Raw genomic sequence first — 26614 nt, 5'->3', positions numbered from 1 at the left:
ATCTAGTAGAGGTTCTAAGTACATTAATATTATCAAGCCTATTTGGGATAATTATATTAAACCATCTTTACCTCCAACACCACCAAGAAAGAAAACACCAAAGTCTGGGGAAGGAATTAAACAATATACTGAGATACCTAAAGAATATGTATGGATGGATGACGTGAGAAAGCTTATAGATAGGTTAATAGTTATAGATGGAGAAGAAAAGGCAGGAAATGATAACTTTTATAATGAGAAAGTAGGTATAGTGAATATGATTAATAACAAGCTTTCACAGTTTATTCCTAATGATCCAAAAGGTATAGGGTATTTGATTAAGATCTTAAATACATTACCACCACGATTCTGGAATGATGAGAAGCTTGGGAAAGGACTAATGAATAAGATTTTAAACATGAAGGGAATGCCAGAGTTACATATACCAGGCTTCAGATTTTGCGGGCCTTTTACGAAGCTTCAAGAAAGGTTAGAGAGAGGTGATGAAGGTATTAACCCATTAGATGAGGCTTGTAAAGAACACGATATATACTACAGAGACAATAAAGATACAGAGTCGAGACATATTGCAGATAAGGAACTAGAAACTAAAGCATGGAAAAGAGCATTTAGTAGTGATGCGTCAATTGGTGAACGATTAGCTGCTTTTGGGGTTGGTACTGCTATGAATGCTAAGGTAAAGTTGGGATGGGGATTATAAGAAGGTCGAGAGAAAGTCCAAGACTTCAACATGTATATTTTTGGTAGCACCGATCGGAGCTCCCTATCTGTTAAGTATTTAATTGTTATTATGTTTGATTCTTTTATGGGTATATCCCATAAAAGTGTTGTTTTTACACTTAGTCTAAAGCTTGATGGTTAAAGCTATGAAGCCACAAAAATGAACACAACAACAACTTAAAACCAAAAACCAATATGTCACAATGGACTCACTTATCACAGACACAGCGTTTCACTTCATCAAGTCAAAGGATGGCATAGAGTTTCATAAGGCTCTTTACGGTGACTTTGTTGTTATCATGATTAAGAGCGACGACTACCGCAACGGGTTCATGAACGCAACTAAACTTTGTAAAGATGGCGGAAAGGAACTAAAACATTGGCAAGAAATTAAACGAAGTAAGAGAATGATTAAGGTGTTTGGTAAATTTTTCCTCGGTCGACTTTCCGACAATGCCAATATTTATACAGCTATACAAACACAAACAAACTCCCGAACGGAAGATTTTCCGATTGCAAAATACACCATCATGACACAAAACAAAACAACGGAAGACAAACTTATTTCAGGCACATACTACTACCCAGACCTCATAGTTCACATTGCAGCTTGGGTTTCAGACGAGTTTGCCTTCAAGGTTTCTAAGATCGTCAACAACTACATAGCCAATCATTTCATCCAACACTACCATGGACAGACAGACCGCTTACAAGAAACAAACAATAAGTTCGAAGAGCGAGTTGCCCAACTAGAATCACAAAACAAAGACCTAACAGCTCAAGTCGCATCACTCAAACTCATTGCAGCGCCATACACAGAAGACCCAGGCAAGATCCATAGACTCGTCGTAATCAAAAAGAATCTAACTGAAGAACAACTAGAACTGATACTTGACCCTTATGATGAAGAAACTAGAGAAAAGAAAATTGTTTACGAGTCTTATTCTTATTGGGTTGGTAGGATTCAACAATGCAACGCTAGCTCAAGACTTAAACAGCTCAAAACAAAGTACCCACATCTCAAAGTCATTCTTAACACCGACGACCCTAACTCAATCAACTTGTACAACAGACTAAAAGAATCAAAGCTAGAGTCAAAGTCAATCAAACGGTACGGTTCACACCTTGAAGCCTACAACGATGAAAAGATTGTTAGTATGTTTGTTGGTTTACGAGAAGATTTTTGATCCCCTTACACTTATACACAAAGCTTGATGGTAAGGCCATAAAGCAACTAACTTTGACATGCCCCAATACTTGATGGTGTTTACCATAAAGCATTGTTTCAAGATTTTCTTTATAATAAATGGATAGTGTTGAGAGTTACGAGTTACAGAGTTTTAAAGCTAACACAAGAACATTTAATAATTTGAATGAAGCTTATAAAGATATTGAGTTCGATTTCAATGTTGGCGATGGGTTCATACATCCACACAAAGCAGATTGTCATATGACTTTTGAAGTTGTTGGTGCATCAGTTGGAGGAACATTTGGTGCAAATGATACTATAAAACTTGTAGATAACTTCTTCCCATTCTTCTTTTCTCAAATTGAGGTTAGAAAGCATGGAGTTGTTATAGATAAGATTGAGCTACCAGGAATAACATCTACAGCTATTGGAACATTAAAGATTTCCAAACCAGAAGTTGAATATTTAAAACAAGCAGGATTTGAAACAGATGATAAACTTGGTCTAAGAAAGGACTTTAGCGTTTTGTACCCATTAAGATTAATTCCAGGCTTTTTAAGTGATTATAAAGAGGTTATGTGGAAAGGTGGATTGAGAATAACATTTACAAAAGCTAACAACAATAACGATGTCTTGTATAAATGGACTGGATCAGGAGCAGCTCCTCATGATGGAAAAATAACAATAAAAAGTATGGAGATAAGAATGCCTATTGTTGAATACGAATCTAATTACGAAAACAAGTTAAAGTTGAATATTCTTAAAGAGCCTAAAATCATGTTTTCATTCCATACTTATCAATGTGTTCAGAAGACTGTTGTAGGTTCTTTCTTGGAGTTTGATGTTACTACTCAATTTAATTCTAGACAATTTGATATGCCTGATTTCGTAGTTGTAATGTTCCAAACTGATAGAAGTGGCAAACAAACAGCAGATGCAAGTAAGTTTGATCATTGTAAGGTAAAGAATATCTATCTTAAGAATGGAAGGAATGAGGTATTTCCAAAAGAATCAAGAAACTTAGATATTGCTAACAAGGATTATTTTAAGATGTACGAAGACTATACTGCATTTAAGAGAATAACATGTGGTAACACTGAAATGTACTATGACCCTAAAGAGTTTATAGATAACAGACCAATGTATGTGATTAATTGTAGTAAGAGGAAGAATGTATCGGTAAATGAGAGAACAAACATAAAGATCGTGGTAGACTTTGCAGAAGCTGTGGCTGCTAATACTATATGCTATGCGATTTTAATTGGGCGAAAGAACTTTACATATGATCCCAAGAATGAGAAAGTGGTAGAAGAGTTTTAGATAGTTAACAAAATATCAAAAACAATCAAGGATCTAAGGGTCAGTATCACTGGCCTTTTATCAGTTAGCCATAGGCGACTTTAAAGGGTATCGAAAAGATACCCTTGCATCCTCAAACTGTTTTCATTAACGATTGTTTTATGGAAGTTTTTCCATAAAACGAAATTGACAAAAATGATTAATTTTTTTGGTGAGGATAAAAATTGAAGAGTGTTCATTGATTTTCTATATAATAAATACGATGGCAAAACACGTTGATTTTTTAAACAAGCTTGGAAGTCTTGAACCAAAACAGGTTATTGGATTAAGAGAATTAGAATTAAATACAGAATATAAGATTGTGAAAATGGAAAAGATTAAAACTAAGTTTGGAAAGAGCATTTTGGTCGAGTGTGAGGAGTTCAAGGTTTTTTTCCACCTAGATTTACAAAACACTTAACAGATAAAATGATTGAAGAGATCGTTAAAGATGGAATAAAAATCAAAGACACTGGTTTAAAAGGTAATTATCCAACTGTTGAGTTCTGTATGTAAATCCAAAAAAAAATGAACAAAAATGAACAAAAATATGTGGTCAGAAGTAAAAAATGGAGTGGTTAGAAATGGATCCTCAAAAAAAGTTCATTCTTACTAATAACTTTAATGTAATTGTAAAAAATGTGCAAACCGAAGTTCAAGTAGTTTTTGATATTAACGGCTGTCTATTCAGCTTGAATTATGATCAGTGGACAGAGTTTAAGAAGTCATTGTTTCCTATAGAGAACGAGGTTAACAGAAGATTCCATTATCAGTATCCGAACTTGTAATTTTAAGTATGTTTTAACTGTATAAGTGTTTTTATAGTATCAACACTATAAAAGCTAAGGCCTTTGAATATACAGATACAACTCAGTTATTGAAATCTGGTATCAATGAATGCTTTCAACTCTAGAGATGTGTGTGGAGAGAAAAAGAAAAGATGTGAGAAATACATTTTGTATATGGAACACTAGCGCGTGCATGTGGCACGTTTTGGAACTAAATACTGACTCTGTCGACAAGGATGCTAACGGCGAAGGTGCATTCGCTGGAATTCTGATCGTTACGAGAGAAAAGTTGAGCGAAGAATACAGCGCCCGAGCTATGCTTAGCTGTTAAATCCAATGTTATCTATATGGGAGGCGAAAAATATGCCGCCGTTACTTCGCTGTTAGTCATTCTCTCTCTGTTTCTATTGCATAAACCTCTCTGTCGTTCAGAGCTGGGAAGGAAAGAGAGAGAGAATAAGAGAGAGAAAAAAATTGGCAAGCGTACAAGTTTTACTTCCTCCTTCTTCTTTGCTATATATGTATATGTGTGCTCGACAGCTGATATTGTAAATGTGTGTGTACGATTGAGCGGGAGTGTATATACATATATCTGTAGCAGCTGTATACAACATACTAAACTTTAAACTTTTATAATTCAGTTATTTATGATCCGATTTACACCAAACAAAAACTATTTTTTCAATCAAAGACAGCACTATAAGTTATAAGTTTTAGATGTAAGTTTAGGTGTAAAATTCTTTTATGGTTATATATCATAAAAGTAGATTAAAGATGTATCCTCTATGGGGTCAATGTGGGGAAGATGTAATTTTCGATGTGTACAATTAGATTCTATGCTGGAGGATTTCATATATAAAAAAGCCTGGTTTGAGGAAGTGGCCTCAAAATGGTTTTATGAATACTACTCACAAATAAACAGTTTATCAATACATGTATGCACCCACGAACGATGTTGACAACCATCACAGCATCTAGATACATGTTGTACAGTATGCATGACACATTTCTCAAAATAGTACTTTTTCAGGAATATGCTTGTTTTGTTGCATACTTCCACTGCATGTTTAACACACGGGAATACATTGATGAATTTGTTCCATTCCGTCTGCGTTAGATACACCATGTTGCGGGCTTCATACAATGTACTCTTTTTACGTAACAACACCATCTTCTTCTATACTGTACGTAGTACAACTTCATGATTTGAGCCTAATGATTTGACTATGGACACATTTAGCTCATCATGAAAATAATCATTCATTTGGGCGATACGTGTACATAATATCTGCGTCTCTTCAAAGTTCAGTTGTACACCAAATTGTTCTGCTTTGCAAAATCGAATCACAGGTTCAAACGTAGCACAGATACCAATCATCACATGTTTTGTTTTAAATATATTTATTGGGTAATAGCTTGCGAAGAGGAATTCTTTATCGTTAGAAGTACACATCTTTCCAGCTGAAACGCACTTGCTCGAATGATTTCAGGGGTTGACAGGGAATTTGCTAATTTCATAGAGTTATTGCTGACGTCATGCTAACCAAACCAAATTCATAGATCGCGTTCTGTGATTGAAGATTTCATCATACAGCTACAGCTGACGTCATTGAAAAGAGATTTGTTATCGTTTGAATTCCTCACAATCACAATTGCTGTCGAAACCAAATTCACTGATCCGGCTGTGTACTAAATTCAAATTGATGACTTCGACCCAAAAATTCTTTGTAACAAAGATACAGATCCAGTATTTAAGAAATGTAACAGTTCTTCTTGTTTTGATGCTTCCATGTGTAAATATCTTGCTGATAAAATTTAATTTTTATCATTTTCAAGATTCACTACGATTCTTAATTCAAACTTTGTAGGGATCATTTCGCTACCTAAGATTCTATAAGGTACATTCTGCTGTAAATTAGTAATTTTGGTAAATAATTTCATCACATCACGTGTGATTAGAAACTGCAGACAAGTAGGCATGATGACGTTTTCATGAATACTAACTCGAACGATACTTACATATGATGCAAAACTGATGACGTTGCATTATCATGTTCTGACGTGTACTGTTGCACTATGATAAACAATGTTGCCGGATATTTTTGTTCTGAACAGCTCCCGTTCTTTACTAATGAGTGCACAATCTTAGAAAAATTACAACCAAAATTTTCCAAACTAAAATTTCAAAAAAATTAAAACTACAAGTTTTGAAATGAAAAAAATTAAAACAAAAATATTTCAGAAATTTCAAACGAAAAATTTCAAAAAAAATGAAAAAACGCAAACTAAAAATTTGGAAACGAAAAAATTTTCAAACAAAAATTTCAAAAAAAATTTAAAAATTTGGAAACGAAAATTTTCAGTTTCAAAAATTTTTCGAACAAAAATTTGAAACGAAAAAATTTCAAGAATTTCAAACTAAAAATTTTAAAAAAATGGAATCGAAAAATTTTCAAACAAAAAATTTCAAACAAGAATTTCAAACTAAAAATTTTGAAACAAAGTTTGGAAACGAAAAATTTCAAACAAAATATTTCAAACAAATTTCGAAACAAAAATTTCAAAGAAAAAATTTTCTAACTAAAAACTGAAAAAAATTAAAAATTTCAAACAAAAAATTTTCAAGCTAAATATTTTACGTTTCACCGTTAACCGTCAAACTTTATAGGTTTTATCTATTCGATTAACAAATAAACGGTTTTGATCATATTTATCGGCGAGTGTAAAATGTTGAACGAAAATGTTCAAACCAAGATTTTTAAACAGTAACCGATAAATGTTTAACAAAAGAAAACTGAATGCAGCAAAGATTTGAAAATCACCAACCAATCAGATTGCGTGAAATATGGTTATCAATCAATCAGATTGCACGAAAGATAGTGATCATCCAATCAAATTGCATCAACAATAACTTTGGCAGTGTCAGATTACATCACCTTGTGACTAACTTTCAGTGTTGTAGCATGTATTGCCTTTAGATTATGAGTCATAAGATGCAATAAGGTTAGCAATCAGATTTCTAAAGCTCAAGGTCAAATCAACCAACACCAATGATCTTAGACTATGAGCTGTGATTAAACTTCAAAGTATTGTTTCGAATTTCGCGCCTCATGCTAAAATTCTGTTTGTTACAATTCCCAAATTTAAAGAATGGTCCTACGTACCTCTCTGGAAATAACCTAAGTCTTAGAATAACCATATATGTTTAATAAGGTCAATAATCTGCGTCAATTGTTTACCTTAGCAGAACCAACTGTTGTCTAGAAATGGGTTATTTGATAAGGAAAATGAAATTTTGAAAAGGAAATGAATCCATGTACACTATCTCATTAAGGTCAATGACGTGGTACATCGTATTGCTTACGTTTATATTTGGCTTATAGGCGGTAATATTCAAGACGAATGACGTATTTTCATTTTGACAATTCTCAAATTATCCTACAAAGTTTAAGAGGATCGTATCAATGTATCAATGTCCTGGACTCCTAATCCCATCATAAGTGAATAACTGAGCACGTGATTATACTGATATTTGACAATGATTTACCCAAAGAATGGGATACCACCCAATTTTAATAACAATTACCAATTATTGATATGACAAAAAGAAATGTAGCCGTCCTAAAATTTAAGATTGGTACACAAATGCAGCTGTGTCTTATCAAAAAAAGAATAAATCCTGTACTTTTCAATGATAAACCCGTATCAAAGAACATAAAATAGGTCAATTACCTTCGAAATTTGAATATATGGCCATAAGAGGGACACCAACTTATTTGATAATTCTCAAATTTAAAAGGGAACATAAAAATAGAAAGGTAAAAATATAACACATTCATCCTTTTAAAGGGCTCATTTACATTTTTGACAATTTTGTTACCTATGAGAGGAAACGAAATTTATAAAAACCTGTATTATTATACCAAATTTGGCAATTTCCTAACTTTAAGGGTGAGCCATTGTACCTCTACCAAATTTTAAGATGAAAGCATCGATGTCCTCATGCCTTGTAAAAGAAAATAAACCCCTGAATACATTCATATATTCATATAAGCTAATAAAACCGCATCAAAGGGTTGTCAATAACCTCCTAAATTTGAATTTTAACATTTTTTATCCATAAAAGTGAACCAAAATGGACCACCCAAATTTATACTAATACGTATTAGGGTCCTACAGTAATATATTAAATATTTACATTTGGCAATTTCCAAAATTTAAAGTGGGGCCAATGTACTCCTTCAAATTTTTCAACGGATGCACCAATGCATCTATATCTTAAGAAATAGGATAGACCCCTATACCGGCCCATATAATCATATAAGGTAATATGACCTCATCAAATGCAATAAAATGGGTCAATAATCTCCGAAATTTGATTTTTTGGTAGTTCTTTACCCATGAAAGAGAACGTGATGGATCACCCAAATTTATAGTGATACATCTTGATGTCCTATAGTATAATACCAAATGCTTCTATTAAACAATTTCCAAAATTTAAAGGGTGGGCCAAGGTACCACTCCCAAATTTTAAGAAGGGTGCACTAATATACCTATGTCTTGATCCCTAGATAATTGACCCCTTCTACATACCCATATAATCATATAAGATAATAGGATCTCATCAAAGGGGATAACTTAGGTCAAAACCAAACACGTGGTCGTACTAATTTTCGACAATCTTTTACCCATGAAAGAGAACGAGGTGTAGCATCCAAATTTATCATGTTACATATTGAGTTCCTGTACTATAACACGGAATGCTTATATCAAACATTTCCAAAATTTAAGGGGTGGGCCAAGGTACCAGTCCCAAAAATTTCAAGCGAGCACCAATATACCCATGTCTTATGATAGGGAATTATACCTATACATGACCATATAGCTATATTAGGTAATAGGACCTCATCTAAGGGGATAAAACGGACCAAAAACCTAACACGTGGTACAACGTACTGTTTACGTTTGTATTTTGGCAATTTTGTACCCATGAAATTGAACGAGGTGGACCATATCAAGTTATCATAATACATACTCAGGTCCTATACTATGATAACAAATGTTTAAATTGGAGAATTTCCAAAACTAAAGGGGTGGGCCCAGGTACCCCTCCCGAAACTTTAAAGGGATGCAACAATGTACCCTTGTCTTATGATAGGTAATGGACCCCTGTACATGACCATATAACTATATAAGGTAATAGGATCTCATCAAAGGGGATAAAATGGACGAAAAACCAAACACGTGGTACACTTCGCATAAAAAGTAGCGACAGCTAACGCCTTGCAGTTAGGCCACCCAATATACACCTTCTTATCCCATAATCGTGTCAGGTAAAGAGACCCCTCTCTCTCTTCCTTTATTTTCTCCCGTACTAAAATTAGGTAACAATATGAGCGCAATGATAATTTCAAACTACACACGTATTAGCTTTGATAAAATGAAATAACAAAACCGAGACGAAACAAGATTCATAGGTTGTTGTAGATAGAAACTGAAACACACAAAATGAAAAATTGAAACCAATGGATGTCTATTACACAGAGATTCAGAAATTAGGCAAAGAGAGAAAAGAGAGGAGAAGAAGAAAAAGAAAAGGAAGAACAGATAAAACTGTGGAATTCAAACGTAGTAAGAAAATAACCTAACATTATAAAGTTCCGTTTCCAGAAATCCGTCAGTAATATAGAAACAAACGTTTGTTTTTAAATTTGTTTTCCAGAACTATTCGAATATACAGAGGATGCTTTAAACATTCATTATGTCACGTTCATAATGGAAAGCATACTCAATTTCCGGTAGAACTGTATATCTCCGAGACACTTCTAGGATAATGTCAAAAGTTTGACGCACATGGTTTCTTTCCACGTGGTTCGATTGCAAATTCGGTAGTGTTCATTGGACGTACTGATCCAAAATACATTATCAGATACCCATTAGATAGCGTTGGTCATATCCTCCATTTCAGACTATTAATGCAAACTGAACAAAAAAAAAAAAAAAGAAAGAGAAATACCCTATATTAAAAGTCCAAACTGTATCATAATGAAAAGTTACAAATATTCGAAAGGAAAAGTTTATGTTCCTCATAGATGTAGCATGTTTTAATTTTCAACGTGAATAAAACCCATTGAATTATAGGATCGGAACCAATTTTCTGTCGTACTAGTATAAATAAAATTTTGTTTTCAAATACCTAAAGAGGTTACCATTTTCTAGTCTTTTCCGAAGATGTATCTGATCCGAACTCTCACAATTGATTTCATCTCTTCCGGGTATAACGTAATTTGCACAGTTAGAATGAACACGATAAGAGTTCAAACGGATCATAGTGTCAGTCGGATAATGTAAACCACCACTGGATCGAGGATTCAAATCCGTAGTGACCCCGTAATTCGACTGGGACTTGATAACCCAGAGGATAAAAAAGAGATTTTACTTATTTCCTTGCATTTAAACAGTGTTTCTGTCAGAGGTAACCAGTCCAGGACTGGGATGTTATCCCCAGAGCACGAAAAATTCGACGCCGAAGTTCCCAGTTAATTAAATTGTCCAGACCAAGTATATCGAGCTCTTCCTCCGTTTTAACTTTGAAACATGAAGTGCTTTCGTCTGTGAAAGAGAGGAGGAGAAGTGAAAGATGCAAAGACATAATAGGGAAACGTCAAGGGAGAGAGGGAGGGGGACGAATATGAATATGAATCATATTTATCGTTCCAGTGTATGATGTAGAACGCGCACTGTTTACTCGAATTATCATCAGTGATGCTTTGTAAGTTCTCCATCACAAGATGAATCTGTGTTTGCAGCCATTATTTTATGTGAAAAAATCGTACTACCTGATGGGGATTCGAACCAAGATTTTCCCGTTGGAAGTCTAGCACGCTACCACTACACCACCGATTGCTGTAGCCAAGCTTTGTTTAACAAATGGTGTAGTGTTTCTTTCTGAGAACGATAACATGAAAAGTGTATACTGCAGATCAATGATGTCTTTGGAATGACCTGGTAATTCCCTTCCCCTTTCTCAACCAACATTCGTAAATCGTTTCTATCATGATACATGTGTTTGCTTCCACATTCTTACGTATTGTTTGTCCAGTATGATAAGTCGATTCTTCACAATCACTTTGTAAAAAGTTACTTTGGCGTGAACAGCATTTGAACCTATGTTAGAAAGCTGTATTACTCATAAGGCCATTACTTTACCGCTACACTATCATACCACCTAAAATTACGAGCCAAATATTACTTACTTTAGCCCTGATCTTTGGAGCGAACCGGCTTCTTCCTGTAACTTTATTTGCACTAAAGTGCACATGAAATTCATTTATTCGACGGCCTAGAAAGAAATTAGTGCTCAGTAATAAAGGAAAAACATACAATTAAGGAGAAAATAGAGAAATAAAGCATATTTTTCAGTAATTTCGCCGTGCAATTTCAAAAGTACGTGAATAATAATAATAATAATGTTTGAGATGTATTTATTGAAGGCAAACAGCATTACAACCACTTGCACCCCGAAGAAAGAAAAAATACAAGCATAGGGCGCATGCAAATAGAATTAACAACATACAACTGATTATACAAAAGTAGATGAAATGGATAAAATATTAGTTCCGAAAAACAATCATAAAAACGTGCAGTATCTGTTACAAACTGGGAAAAACAAAAATATCAATAGTAAAAAATAAATAAAAAATAAGCATAATTAACATGCATATAGAAAAGGTATACCATATAGGAAAAGTGCACAGTGTAAAATTCAAAAATAGATTATCATTGACCATGTAGTTGTAACAATTTACAAAATATTAAAAAAAGAAAAAATGTTCAAAAAGACACTATGTAGCTGCTATTACAAACTGAAAATAAATATTTCTAAGTTAAACACATAAAGCAAAATACACTGATTCATAAAGGTAGTAATAATGACGAAAAACAGCATTAAAATTACATATGACACAAATAAACTTCCATGACCAAGATCATTTTTTTAAAGAAAAAGTGCAGTATACGTATGAAGGAAGGAATTAAGCATTGAAGAAAAGAAAAGATGATAAAAAAATAAAAGACGAGAGAATAATTAAAAAAAACTAACAAAAGATAAAAAGATCCTTCAAATGGCACCTTACACACTTTACAAAAAGACCTCCAGAAATATAATAAAAATAAGAAACAAACATGTATAACTGTTCACAATTAAAAAGGTTCTTACAATTTGATTTAAAAAAATACAATATATATATATATATATATATATATATATATATATATATATATATATATATATATATATATATATAACAAATCCATACAGTATTTAGTGAAAATACAAAACAAAATTAAGAAAATCAGTTGCAAGCCTAAAAATATTGAGACATTTCATAGTTTATTTTAAAAAAATAAAAATAATTCACGTTGTTCTTGAAACTCTTATGAAACAAGTCAAGAACCGGCAAAAGTTATTAGCTGTTTCTATACTTTCACAGATTGAAGACCTAATTAGATATTTGCTAATAAACGGAACAAATTTCCTAATGTTTTTGTGAGGAATTTTTAAAGAGAAAAAGTTCTCCAGAACAAAATCACCATGCAGAATAACATGAAAAAAATTCAAATTTAAGAGCGGACGCCTGTCAGACAGAAGGGTAAGATTAATATCCACTCTTATGTCGATGAGATTCATAATTATTATTATTAATAATAATAATAATAATAATAATAATAATAATAATAATAATAATAATAATAAATATTCACATTCACAATATAGTTGTATATTATTATTATTATTATTATTATTATTATTATTATTATTATTATTATTATTATCAATTACCCGCTTCGTTGGGTTAAATATGTTCCGTTACTCACAAGTAAACCTTACGTTTGGGTGAATCGAGTTGCTGACTGAGACACATATGAGAAAGTAGTACTAAATGTGGTTAGTATTTCAGTGAAGTTGTAGGTGCGAAGCTCCAGGGGTTTAGGAGATACAGCTACCAGAACATCACATGGAAGTACAGAATAGTCTTCATACAATTGGAGGTAAAAGCTCTGTAAGACCTCTTGTAACGACAAAAGGTGAATAACAAATATATGGGTATATATTAGGACTAGGAGGAAGTCATATAGTAAGGGTATACCTGACGGCGGCCATCTTGAAATCCGCCATTTTGAATTAAGGTTAAGTTTTTAAAATAGGAATAGGGTCATGTGATACATGATTTAAGGCGCAAATTTAATAAGAAGAACAATGGTCACGTTAATTTTGAGTTACGCACAATTGGCAAAAAGTTACAGGGAAATTAAATATTGTTGCAGCATATGTATTAGTCCTTTACCCCACCTTGTAAATTTTGTTTTAATGATAATAATTAAATAAAAAGCAGGTGGATAAATATTAGGTCTATGGTAAGAGTTGCCTTGATGGCGGCCATGTTCAAATCCGCCATTTTGAAGCAGACAAAAGTTTTAAACAAAACGCATAACAGTGATACCTTATTAATAGCAAATGTTACCATAACTCCAACGGTATAACCATTTTTGCTTTATTATTAACCAGCACAAAATTAAATGGACCGCTCCTTACGACTATTGCTTTGACGGAATTGTTAACGACAGATGTGTCATGTGTAACTCGATTGCCTTTGTCAGGTGTGCTCACTGTGAGCAGAGCATTTGTGCAAGTCATGCACTCTTTTCTGAACTACATATTGATTGTACTAATTGAGGACTTTTCTGGAATTCAAGTTTAATTATGACTCAATTCCTCTTTGGTCATTTTTCCTTAAATTAGCAACTTGTTTATGCGATAACAAATGATGGTTAATGATAAAGCAAAAATGGCTATACCGTTGGATTTATGGTAAAATTTGCTATTAATAAGGTATCACTGTTATGCGTTTTGTTTAAAACTTTTGTCTGCTTCAAAATGGCGGATTTGAACATGGCCGCCATCAAGGAACTCTTACCATAGACCTAATATTTATCCACCTGCTTTTTATTTAATTATTATCATTAAAACAAAATTTACAAGGTGGGGTAAAGGACTAATACATATGCTGCAACAATATTTAATTTCCCTGTAACTTTTTGCCAATTGTGCGTAACTCAAAATTAACGTGACCATTGTTCTTCTTATTAAATTTGCGCCTTAAATCATGTATCACATGACCCTATTCCTATTTTAAAAACTTAACCTTAATTCAAAATGGCGGATTTCAAGATGGCCGCCGTCAGGTATACCCTTACTATATGACTTCCTTCTAGTCCTAATATATACCCATATATTTGTTATTCACCTTTTGTCGTTACAAGAGGTCTTACAGAGCTTTTACCTCCAACTGTATGAAGACTATTCTGTACTTCCATGTGATGTTCTGGTAGCTGTATCTCCTAAACCCCTGGAGCTTCGCACCTACAACTTCACTGAAATACTAACCACATTTAGTACTACTTTCTCATATGTGTCTCAGTCAGCAACTCGATTCACCCAAACGTAAGGTTTACTTGTCAGTCACTGTTTAGTATTACTAAATCACTCTTTGATATCGGTCATTTTCGATGAGTTTTGTACATACCTTCTCCACCCTATGTTGTGGGGCACGGCATCTGCAACTTCATTGTTCGTCTCAACGAGCCAGAAAGCTATGAATTCGACACTGATATTGGTTATCTCGATCATTTTTATATGTCTCCCCTGCTCTTAGTTGCGGGTCTGAATTTGAACTTAAACAGTATCAGATGGGTCACTGTTAATCTCAGCAACTCCAACAATTATAGGTTCGCCACTAACAACGGTAATGTTTCGTTCTTTTTTTAAATATCCCTTGCCCTCCCCATCTCGTTACAACGTCAAAGTGATATGACAGAAACCATCTGAGGTTTGAACTTCATCTAGGTTGAAAATTTGTTCGAGATTTGTTTGGTGGTTCAAGAATCATTAAGTTTTTTTATTTTTATTTATCTCCCTCTCCCGTTCCCCTCCCCAAGTTCTCCCGTGAAAATGAAATGAGAAAAATCAACTCAGGTCCGAACCGCACCTATGTTAAAAATTTGATCGAGATCGATCCTTTGTTTCACGAGTTATCAAGTTTTATTTATTTTTTTTATCTCCACCCTCTCCTCAACCCTAAGTTTATAGTCAAAGTAAGTAGATAAATAACATCTTAATCCAGAACCTCATCTATGTTGAAAATTTGATCGAGATCGGTCGGGCGATTGAAGAGTGATAAAGTCACAAAGACAGTCATTTTCATCATCATTTTTTAAACATATATCACCCTCTCTCCGACCCCTACGTTGCACCGTCAAACTGAATGACAAAAGTCGTCTCAGATCGGAACTTTATCTATGCTGAAAGTTTGATAGAGATCGGTCTTGTGGTTCAAGAGTTATTACGTTTTATTCATTTTTATATATAAACACTCCTCCCACTAATTTCTACCATTAAAATGAAATGATAAAGAAGCTTCTCAGGCCCGAACCTTATCAATATTGAAAATTTGATCGAGATCGATGGGTGGTTCAAGAGATTAGGAGCCACAAACATAGTTACTTTCAATTTTATATCATATGTTATTATTATTATTATTATTATTATTATTATTATTATTATTATTATTATTATTATTAATTGAGTAGTTTTGAACTTTCATGGCGAAATTACTGCAAAATATGCTTTATTTGTTTATTTTGTTCTGGATTGTATGTTTTTCCTTTATTAGTAAGCACTAATTTCTGTCTATCTCGTCGAATAAGTGAATTTCCTTGTGCACTTTGGTGCAAATAACGTTACAGGAAAAAGCTCGAAAGATCAGGGCTAAAGTAAGTAATATTTGGCTTGTAATTTTAGATGGCATGATAGTGTAGGGGTAACATAATGGCCTTATGAGTAATACAGCTATCTAACATAGGTTCAAATGCTGTTCACGCAAAAGTTAACTTTTTACAAAGTGATTGTGAAGAATCGACTTATCATACTGGGCAAACAATACGTAAGAATGTGGAAGGAAACACATGTATCATGAGAGAAACGATTTACGAATGTTGGTTGAGAAAGGGGAAGGGAATTACCAGGTCATTCCAAAGACATCATTGATCTGCAGTATACACTTTTCATGTTATCGTTCTCAGAAAGAAACACTACACCATTTGTTAAACAAAGCTTGGCTACAGCAATCGGTGGTGTAGTGGTAGCGTGCTAGACTTCCAACGGGAAAATCTTGGTTCGATTTCCCATCAGGTAGTACGATTTTTTCACATAAAATAATGGCTGCAAATACAGATTCATCTTGTGATGGAAAACTTACAAAGCATCACTGACAATAATTCGAGTAAACAGTGTGCATTCTACATCATACACAGGAATGATAAACATGTTTCACATTTATATTCGTCCTCTCCCTCTCTCTCTTTCTTGACGTTTCCCTATTATGTCTTTGTATCTTTCACTTCTCCCCCTCTCTTTCACAGACAAACGTACTTCATGTTTCAAAGTTAAAATGGAGCAAGAGCTCGATATACCTGGTCTGGACAATATAATTAACTGGGATCATCGGCGTCGTGTTTTTCGTGCTCTGGGGATAACATCCCAGTCCTGGACTGGTTACCTCTGACAGAAATACTGTTTAAATACAAGGTAATAAGTCTCTTTTTTATCCTCTGGGTTATAAAGCCCCAGTCGAATTACGGGGTCACTACGGATTTGAATCCTCGATCCAGTGGTGGTTTACATTATCCGACTGACACGATGATCCGTTTGAACTCTTATCGTGTTCATTCTAACTGTGCAAATTACGTTATATTCCTAAGAGATGAAGTCAATGGTGAGTGTTCGGGAGAGACACATGTTTGGAAAAGACTAGAAAATGGTAACCTCTTTGTGTACTTGAAAACATAATTTTATATAGACTAGTTCGATACAAAATTGGTTCCGATCCTATAATTCAATGGGTTTTATTCACGTAGAAATTTGGAACATGCTACATCTATGAGGAACATGAACTTTTTCTGTCGAACATTTGCAACTTTTCCTTATGATACAGTTTGGACTTTTAATATAGGGTATTTCTGATAGAAATTTAGCAGTAAAATAGCACTAATTCAATTTTTCTCTTTCTTTCTTTTTTCGTTTCGTTTTTCTGTTTTTGTTTTTTTGTTCCGTTTGCATTAGTAGTCTGAAATAAAGGATATGCCCGGTATCTGATAATGTATTTTGGATCAGTACATCCAATGAACACTACCTAATTTGCAATCGAACCACGTGGAAACAGAGCATGTGTGTTAAAGTTTTGGCATTATCCTAGATGTGTCTCGGAGATACACAGTTCTACCGGAAATTGAGTATGCTATCCATTATGAACATGACATAATGAATGTTTAAAGTATGCTCTATATATTCGACTATTTCTGAAAAATATGTAAAAACAAACGTTATTTCTATATTACTGTTGGATTTCTAGAAACGGAACTTTATAAAGTTATGTTATTTTCTTACTACGTTTGAATTCCACAGTTTTATCCGTTCTCCCTTTTATTTTTCTTCTTTTTCTTCTTCTTCTTCTTCTTCTCTCTCTTTCTGTGTAACTCTCTCTCTTTCTCTCTCTCTCTACCTCATTTTTGATTCTCTGTGTAATAGACATCCATTGGTTTCAAGTGTTCATTGTGTATGTTTCAGTTTCTATCTACATCAACCTATGAATCTTGATCTTCAGTTTCGTCTCGGTTTTGCGATTTCATTTTTTCGAAGCTAATACGTGTGTAGTTTGAAATTAGAATTGCGCTGATGTTGTTAGCTAATTTTAGCATGGGAGAGAATAAAGGAGGAGAGAGAGGGGTCTCTTTACCTGACACGATTATGGGATAAGAAGCTGTATATTGGGTGGCCTAACTGCACGGCGTTAGCTGTCGCAATTTTTTGATGCGGACTGTACAACGTATTGCTTACGTTTATATTTTTGGCAATTTTGTACCCATGAAAGAGAAATAGGTGGACCATCCAAATTTATCATGGTACATATTAGGGTCCTATACTATTATACCAAATGTTTAAATTGAGCAATTTCCAAAATTTAGGGGGTGGGCCAATGTACCCCTCCAAAAAATTTAAAGGGGTGCATCAATATACCCATGTCTTATGAAAGGGAATGAACCCCTGTATACGCCCATAGAACTACATAAGGTAATAACACCTCATAAAAGGGGATAAATTAAGTCTAAACCCCTGAAATTTGAATTTTTGGCATTTTTTTACCCGTGAAAGGGAACGAGGTGGACCCCTAATACTAACAGATCTATATACTATGGTCCTAGGCTATCATGCCCAATTTTTAGATTTGGCAATTTCCAAAATTTAAGGGGGTGGTCCTATGTACCCCTGCCAAAATCTAGAGGGGTGGTCTTAAGTAGCCCTAGGTCATTGGTCCCGCACCTAGGTCATTGACCTTTGACCTATGATGTCACAAAAATTTTTGCTGACGGCGCAATATAGAGGGGCCACTACTACTATGGCCTAAAACCAGCCCAGCCTCGAGCCTCATCCATGTTACAAATTTGATCGAGATCGGTCGGGTGATTCAGGAGATTTAGAGTCAAAAACATAGTGATTTTCAATTTTATATATATATAGACTAGAATCTTAAATCGTACTATGTGATGGTAGAATCTTAATAATGTAAACAAAATATTTATTTTTTTAAATAAAGTTAGTGACCCATGAATTTTTGACACCATACTTAATTCATTCATTTCATATTATACAGGAGATTTAAGAAGATAGCTTTTATTCATTTAATATTCAATACTCATAATATTTAGTTCAAAATTTTACATACCATGGTACTATATATATACACAGACTGGTGTCCAAAAAGATAGGATAATTCTAGTTTACAAGGACCAAACACACCTGACTGATAATAGGCATCCAAAAAGTGGACACCTGCGTGAAAATAGTGTGCAAGGGAAGAAGAAAACATACAAGACACAGTCCCAACACCTTTATTTGACAAAACTCACCATAGTTGAAAATGACCCATTGTGTGTGGCGAGAAGATAAATGAGTTTGTGGTGGATCAAGAGCATCAGTAAGGCGTGTGGTCACCCCGCGGGGCTATACATGTTGCACAACGTCGTTCCATGCTTCCGATCACTTCATTGATGAGGTCCATCGGTATCCTTGGTCACTCCGCCCGAAGGACAGTACACCGGTCCAGAATCGTTTGTGGTGGGGGCTGTCGGGCTGCAATTCGCCTTCCTAATTCATCCCAGACATATTCTATATTATTCATTTCTGGAGATGGTGTATGCCACGGCATGCGTCGAATATCTTCCTCCTCGAAAAAGTCATCCACCACACCTGTCCGATGACAACGTGCGTTGTCATCCATGAATATGAATAAAGGTCGAACTGCACCCCGAAATAGTCTTACATACGGTTCCAGCACTTTATCACGGTACCTATGGCCAGTCAAAGTTCCAGCCTGAGAGACGTGCAGGTCAGTACGGCCATTCAGCATGATGCCCGCCCAAACCATCACACCCCCACCACAAAGTTTGTCCCTTTCAATGATGTTCTGCACGTTGTAGCGCGTTCCCAGTTCTCTCCATATCAGTATCCGTCGAAAATATGACTGAAAGCTGAATCGCGACTCATCCGAGAACAGAACGCAATCCTGCGGTTCCATGGTCCAGTGCCTGTGTTCTTGGCACCACCGCAAGCTGGCTCTACGTTGCATACGAGGGAGAGGGACACACACGACGGGGCGTCTTGCGTAAGGACCAACCTCATGCAGTCGCCGGTACACCGTTTGTCTTGAAACACGTGCTCCTGTAGCAGCTGCAAGCTCTAATGACAGTTGCTGAGCTGACATCGACCTATTTCGACGTGCTCTCACCGAAAGACACCGGTCCTGTCGAGGGGTTTTGACTCTTGGGCGACCCTGAATTTGTGCATGTGCATGTTGCCGGTGGTTTGAAACCTGTGCCACAACCATGAGATTTCACTCTGTGGTATATGCAGTGTTCTGGACACCTCCGCTTGTGTTTGCCCAACTTCCAGCCGTCTGATTATCCTGCCCCGCACGCCAGGGTCTAATGTGGATCCTCGTAGCATGTTGAAGCCTTCACTAACACTATTGCCAACACGTCTGCTTTGCACACGACTCAGCATTCGACTGTGGTGTTCTTCGGGCATCAGCTCTTCTTCGGGCATTTCTCTTCCCTCCCTCCAGCAGCCGTTGTATGAACTTCAATACACTTTCTTCTGTGTGGCGAGGTCAGTTCTGATTGCACTGTTCTATGACGGTTGTTTGTCGCTGTTCCTATTGTGTGTTCCCACGTTTTGTCATTTTTCGTACTTATGCTTTCTTTTTGGACACCAGTAAATGTATATATATACTAGCTAGGGACTCCGCCCCTAGACTCTCGAGTCTGCTCGGCTTACGGTCTCGCATTTCTTATCTATCGGCCTTTCCATCAACAGTGAATTTTGTGAACTTGCTCTTCATATTTCCTAGATCTGCCCATCCGGGGCTTTATCCCCACACAGTGTCTTTGCTTGGCCTACGGCCTCGCACTAGGGGTGTTCCCATAACCAGTTAACCGGTTTCGGTTTGGTTCGGCTCGGTACGGTTTGGGATCAGTTCGGGTCGGTTTGGGAACGGTTCAGTTTTGAAACGGTTCGGTTTGTAGAATGGTTCGGTTTAAGAACTGTTGGGCTCTTTTTAAGGAGTTCTGTTCGGCTTCAGTTCAATATTTGAAATCGACAGAAATGCAGTTTGCATTATTAGGTACCGTCCACCCAGACATTAAATAAGGCTGAATGTTATGCTTTTCGGTATAACTTTATTAAGATTAAAATTATTTCGATATTACTGAAACAATTGAGGGGTCGTACTTTTGTGGGTACATCTACTGATGCTTTGGATTTTGAAATAAATCTCTTAATCACTTGCAAGACAACTTTACGGCATGGGCAAATTTAGGAAATACCGTGGTGGTGGTGGGGGAAGTTACTTGAAGAGTGGATGCTATTCCAGGAGAAGCTACGTTTAGAATGAAACATTAAACTCTCCTTGAAATGACTAGGGAGGGGCATGCTTTACGCCCTGTATGTGGAATATATCGTGGTGCAATATTATCAGGTAACCAAGAAAATTTGTGCTGTTTTTGAGAACAGTTACTTTTTGTCGCGTTAGTTTGGTCAAATTGATTCTGATGAAGTTTCACAGTATGGCGGTAAATTCGTTGTACAAAAACAGAGGGGTGATTCCTGAGAGCAAATCAAACAAAAAAGTTCCAGTACATATAGGGCGAAAAACATGTCGTTTACGTGCTACAGGCTGCCGAAAGCGTGGGAAAACAAACTTTAGAGTTAAATATTGCACAAACTAATAATCGTAGACGTGATGCGGCATGATATCGACAAAGGATCCTAACCTGCTCTATCCAAATTTGCATCTTTTAGATTTATGCAATGGCGGCGCAAGGGATTCCCCAAAGGACATTAGGGATTCCCTGACATTTTATGACGAAATTGAGTGGACAACAACAAGAAAAGGATATTTCACTGCTTGGAAATAATACTACGTGACAGGTCGATACTCATACACGCAGATAAAAGATGGCGGATGAAGTAAAACTTACTGTGTGCGGTTGCATGTCTCTTCAGAAAGTACTAGTAAAGTCATTGTACAATAATTCACTGGAAACTTTACGTCGCTAGAATGTAAAAATAAGTACGGCACAAACCGATATATAACAGAAAATAAAGAAATTCCGATTGCTGATCTGCTCATATTAATGATATTGCAATACTTTTGAGAACGCATCTACTTTTACAACTACAGTAATTGAACAAGAAGTACAAACAAATAAAGAACGCGTAATAATAATAATAATAATAATAATAATAATAATAATAATAATAATAATAATAATAATAATAATAATACACATAACTGTTTTAGCACAAATATTTCGATCAGTATATCACACAAATGCGACTACAGTACGTTTTTTTTCTCAATCAATATTCTAAACTGACGGATGTGAAATAAAATATTCCTTCCATTCACGATATTTTTACGTACTGTAACAGGGGTCGATATTTCTGGTTCTAAATCGTATAACGGGAATACAGCATATAGTTGTAGGGAGCAAGGTACAGAGGGGAGTCTTTGTTTACATGGAAAGAGGATGGTTATCAGAACGGACACTGCAAAAGGTGTTCAAAGTTTCGACCCGGGACTTCAATGCAAAGGTTACATCGGGGGTGAAGGGACCGACGCTGCGAACGCGTTGAAACACTCCTGGCGTTTACTGAATGCTCCATGCAACCAAATCTTCTTCTGATTCTTCTGATTGCACAGGCGTCTCGTAGATTACTTGTTTCATATGGCCCCAGAAAAAGAAATCTAAGTGGTTAAGATCGGATGAGCGAAATGGCCAAGATACCGGTCCTTCTCTGCCGTCAATTTGTTCGGTAATGATGCGTTGCGACAATTTCGCAACCTCCACAGCAAAACCAACCTCCGTTATGCGTTGTGCATAAACCACATGTTTCTATGAACGGTTCGGTTCGGTTTGGGATCGGTTCGGCTCGGTTTGGAAACGGTTTGGTTTGGTTTCGGTTAACCGTTCCAAACCGGTTTAAGTGTCAAGCCGAAACCGCGGTTTACGTTTTCAGGAATCGTCCACCTCTATCTCGCACCTCTCAATAATTTGGGAATGTAAAAGGTGTTCCATATAAATAACATGGGAAAAATTTTTCAGTTCCCTATAAAACCACTATAAAGTTGTAACTTTTTGTTTTTGCTTATTCACTTAGGTAGTGCTAACAAAAACGTACAAGCATACCGAATTTCAAGTTTGTATTCCAAATCTAAGTACCTAAAACATGAGATTATATGTCCAAAAAAAGGCCCATTTAAATAACATAAGGAAATTCTCCATTCCCCCTTTAGACCACCTAAAAAATAAAATATTCACTTTTGGCAATTTTCCTGTCTGTTAGTTCCGGGAAGCTACAATCATGTCTAATTTAATCATTGTAGCTCTACAGGAAGTGCTGAATAATTTATGTCAACTCATGTAATTTTATATATAGTTAAGATTAAGATTGTCTGTTCATACCATTTTGATTTCGGTGGTACTTTCCATAACCGCCTCGAGCACTGTTTCGTTGATGTTTTTCCTGCGGCCTACATCTGACTTCTCATAGATAGTTTTAGCTCTTCAAGAGTTTTCTCTATCCTAGCCAACTCTGTGCTAGTAGATGGTTCTACTTTAATTTCTTTTTTTTCTGGTTTTTGACTAACATGCGGTTTTTCCTTATATTCTTTTGCAACCACTACACTGTCGTCCGAATTTCCATCTGACGAGTCTCCTAGTCCTACTGATGTTCTAATTCTGTTTATCAATTTCTGTACTGAAATTGATTCTGAATTTCCTCAACATTCAACACATTGTTTTCTCCGTTCAATTTTACATTTGTTCTTTCCAAATTTTAGTAAATCCTCTATGAAATAATCAATACTATTATAGAAATTAGTCCCTACCTTATCTATGTGGTAAGACAAAAGATCTAATGTAATAAACCCTATCGTTTTAGCATCAGTCATGTCCTTATTCAATTTTTCTGTTAATGCTAAACCAGTCATATACAAAATTTATTATAGGTTCGGCATCTTTTCGTAACCTATCTCTAATTCTCTCTTCAACATTTAAAACAAACCTAGAATTTCTAAAGTGATCTATTATCTCTTTCTTCTATTCATTATATTATGTTCCTCCTGCGTTTTTCTACTTGGACGTTTAAATACAACTAGCAAAATCTCTTATTTTCTCTTTCATTGCCATATCTGTTTATCTTCCAGGAATCATCAAAGTACGGAAAAATGAAACTAGGGTGAGTTCGCCAATAGTCGACCGCCATCCAATAGTCGACCATTTTTGCTTACTATTGTGTATATAAAATATATCTAATGGTCTTTTGGAGCGGAAAGTGATTCGCGATAAAGTTTGCATCATATACCACCAATGACAATCATTGTTTGCCTCTCCCTTGGCCAGCTGGTCGTCTTTTACCGATAAATTTCGAAGTATCTGTAGAATTACGACTCAGGTGCACAGTTTACGACAGCGTGCAATGGGAATCTTGTGCACCTGTTGTTTTTCGCTTTTCTGAGGATATAGATAGTATGTGAGGTAAGAAATGTTTTTGTTACAAAACTAAGTTATTCTAGAAACTGTACAGTATAATTTGTCAAAAACAGGATAGTATTAAATGAAAAAATACATGTTAAAATGTGGTCGGAATTTGGCATTTTTCCTTTCCCATACAAACCAATTGTCGACCAAGGGTGGTCGATTATTGGATTATTTGAGAGTGCGCCAAATTGCTTCAAATTATTTCTTGTTTGGTTATAAGGTCTGTTCTTCAACATGCATGTATAAAATTTTTGATTTCGTGACATATTCTAAAAATCGACCGCCTGTTTCTCGTGTTGGTCGACCATTGGAATATTTCTTGCCACCTGTCGACCGCACTGTTTCATACTATGTTTCGCGTTTTGCTGACTGGAATTTGTTCAGTAACTTAGTTTAAGGTTTCTTTTTATGACGATCTACTATTTCAATGTGAAACCAAGTTCTTTTTACACGGAAACAAGAAGCCCTCCTCGCTGGTCTAATGGATAGCAACCGTGCCTTTGGTGCTCTGTGTCCCGGGTTCAATTCGAAGCGGGAGAACATAGAACGAATTAAAGCGGTTCGAATATTACTGTAAACTGTAGGTCCACGTCTTTACATAGTCTTGATCCTAAGAAGGGACATTAAACCATAATAAACAAAGAAACAACAAACAAACGAGAACAAGAAGGGGTTCCTGTACGTCTACTACGTCTTCCTGAATGAGAGAAATAATAATAATTTCTTTGAGGCATGTACCAGACACGTTGTCTAGTGCCTAGCCTGCTGGATTACGAATTGGGAATGGAGAGATATGCGGGTTGAAACCCCAATGCCGGCCCTTCTAACAGGTTTCTTAGGGGTTTTGTCAGTTATACCAGACGCATGTCATGATGTTACCTACATAATAGGCTCTGGCCGACACCTTTCCTCATCCTTCTCCCTCCCCTATCCCGTCCTGTGCCACAAATGCTTAAAGGACATAAATAAATTCAACAAAATTCAAGTAAGTGTTAAAGTATGCTGCTTTGTAATAAAGTCCTGGGTTCAATTTTCCATGGGAATACAATTGGTTCGGAGCTCATGTTAAACTCTAGGTATCACGTCCTTGCGACGTCATCATCATCCGATTAATGTCAATAAATAATATCGATTCACTCGGCTCAGGTTTTTTCAGGTCAGAACCTGCTTTCGGGAAGAACACTGAAATATTAAGAGTATCAATATTGAAAAACAACTTTTGTTAATATATTCTTGATTACTTCTGCTTTGTAATATAGCAATGCATTTTGTTGTTAGAAATATGGCGAAACATTTTAAATTTTATGTATTTTTGACAGATTTCCGCTATTCGGGCTCCGGGATATAAAAGAAAATTTTTCCGCTATTCGGAATTTGATATGCTGTGCGCCTTAGAAGCTGTAAGAACAAAACAACTTTCAGTTCGTGATGCCTGTAAAAGGTTTGGTGTGCCAAAGACAACAGTTTTAGACAAATTACATGGAGTTCAGTTTGCACCACTTATTGCAGAGGTCCTAGCAACAGCAGCAACACCGTCAACAATAAAGAATGGGTTTTGCAAATGTGGACTGTATCCTTTCAATCCGGACGCTGTTGACTACACAAAATGCATCAAGAGTGTATGCAAAAACATAGAGAGTACTTCCACTCAGCCAAATGTTAGTGAAGAAGACCTTCGTACTGCAAGAAAAGTTATTACTGTGTACAAGGATGAACTTCAAAAGGCTGCGGTTGACTTCAACGCAGTTCTTGAAGTTTTGAAACTTCCAGCAGAAAAGCCGATGGACGAAGCACTACAAACTGATGTTAAAAGTGCCAACTTACCATTAGATGACGAAGTTGCAGTTGGTGAAATCCCTGTAGTTGATGACAACAATGAACACTTGTCTCAAGCTACTCTCACTGTTGGAAAGGATTTACTAAATGATCTTCTCCAGTCATTGGCTGTTGAAGCCAATCCAAGTGCAACAACTGAAAACAGAGTGAATATAACATCTATTCTACCTACGAAACCTGAGAAATTCGACACCATTGCAGCACAAGAGAAAGAGGAAATCAGTATTGTGCCAAACAAAGAATCAGTTATGTCTGCTCCAACGACAGAATCAGAGAGGCCTTTAATAAGAAAGGAAGGAAGGAAGCGTCTATTCCAGAATTTGTGCCATCAAATGAGAAGGAAACACATCAACTACACTGAATGAAACTGAACCTATGAAAGATATTCAGCAAGATACTTATTCTCTCAAAGAACCTCCTACTGAAGCTCTTGTTTCTATACTAAAAGCACAGCAAGAAACAAGGGACGTTGAAAGCGATGGTGTTGCTGGACCAAGTGAATCAAGTCAGAAGAATATCGCAACAA

Source organism: Thermobia domestica, chromosome 17, assembly GCF_964235325.1.
Source record: "Thermobia domestica chromosome 17, izTheDome1.hap1.1, whole genome shotgun sequence".
In the NCBI taxonomy this organism is placed as follows: domain Eukaryota; kingdom Metazoa; phylum Arthropoda; class Insecta; order Zygentoma; family Lepismatidae; genus Thermobia; species Thermobia domestica.
Note: the sequence above shows the minus strand (reverse complement) of the source record.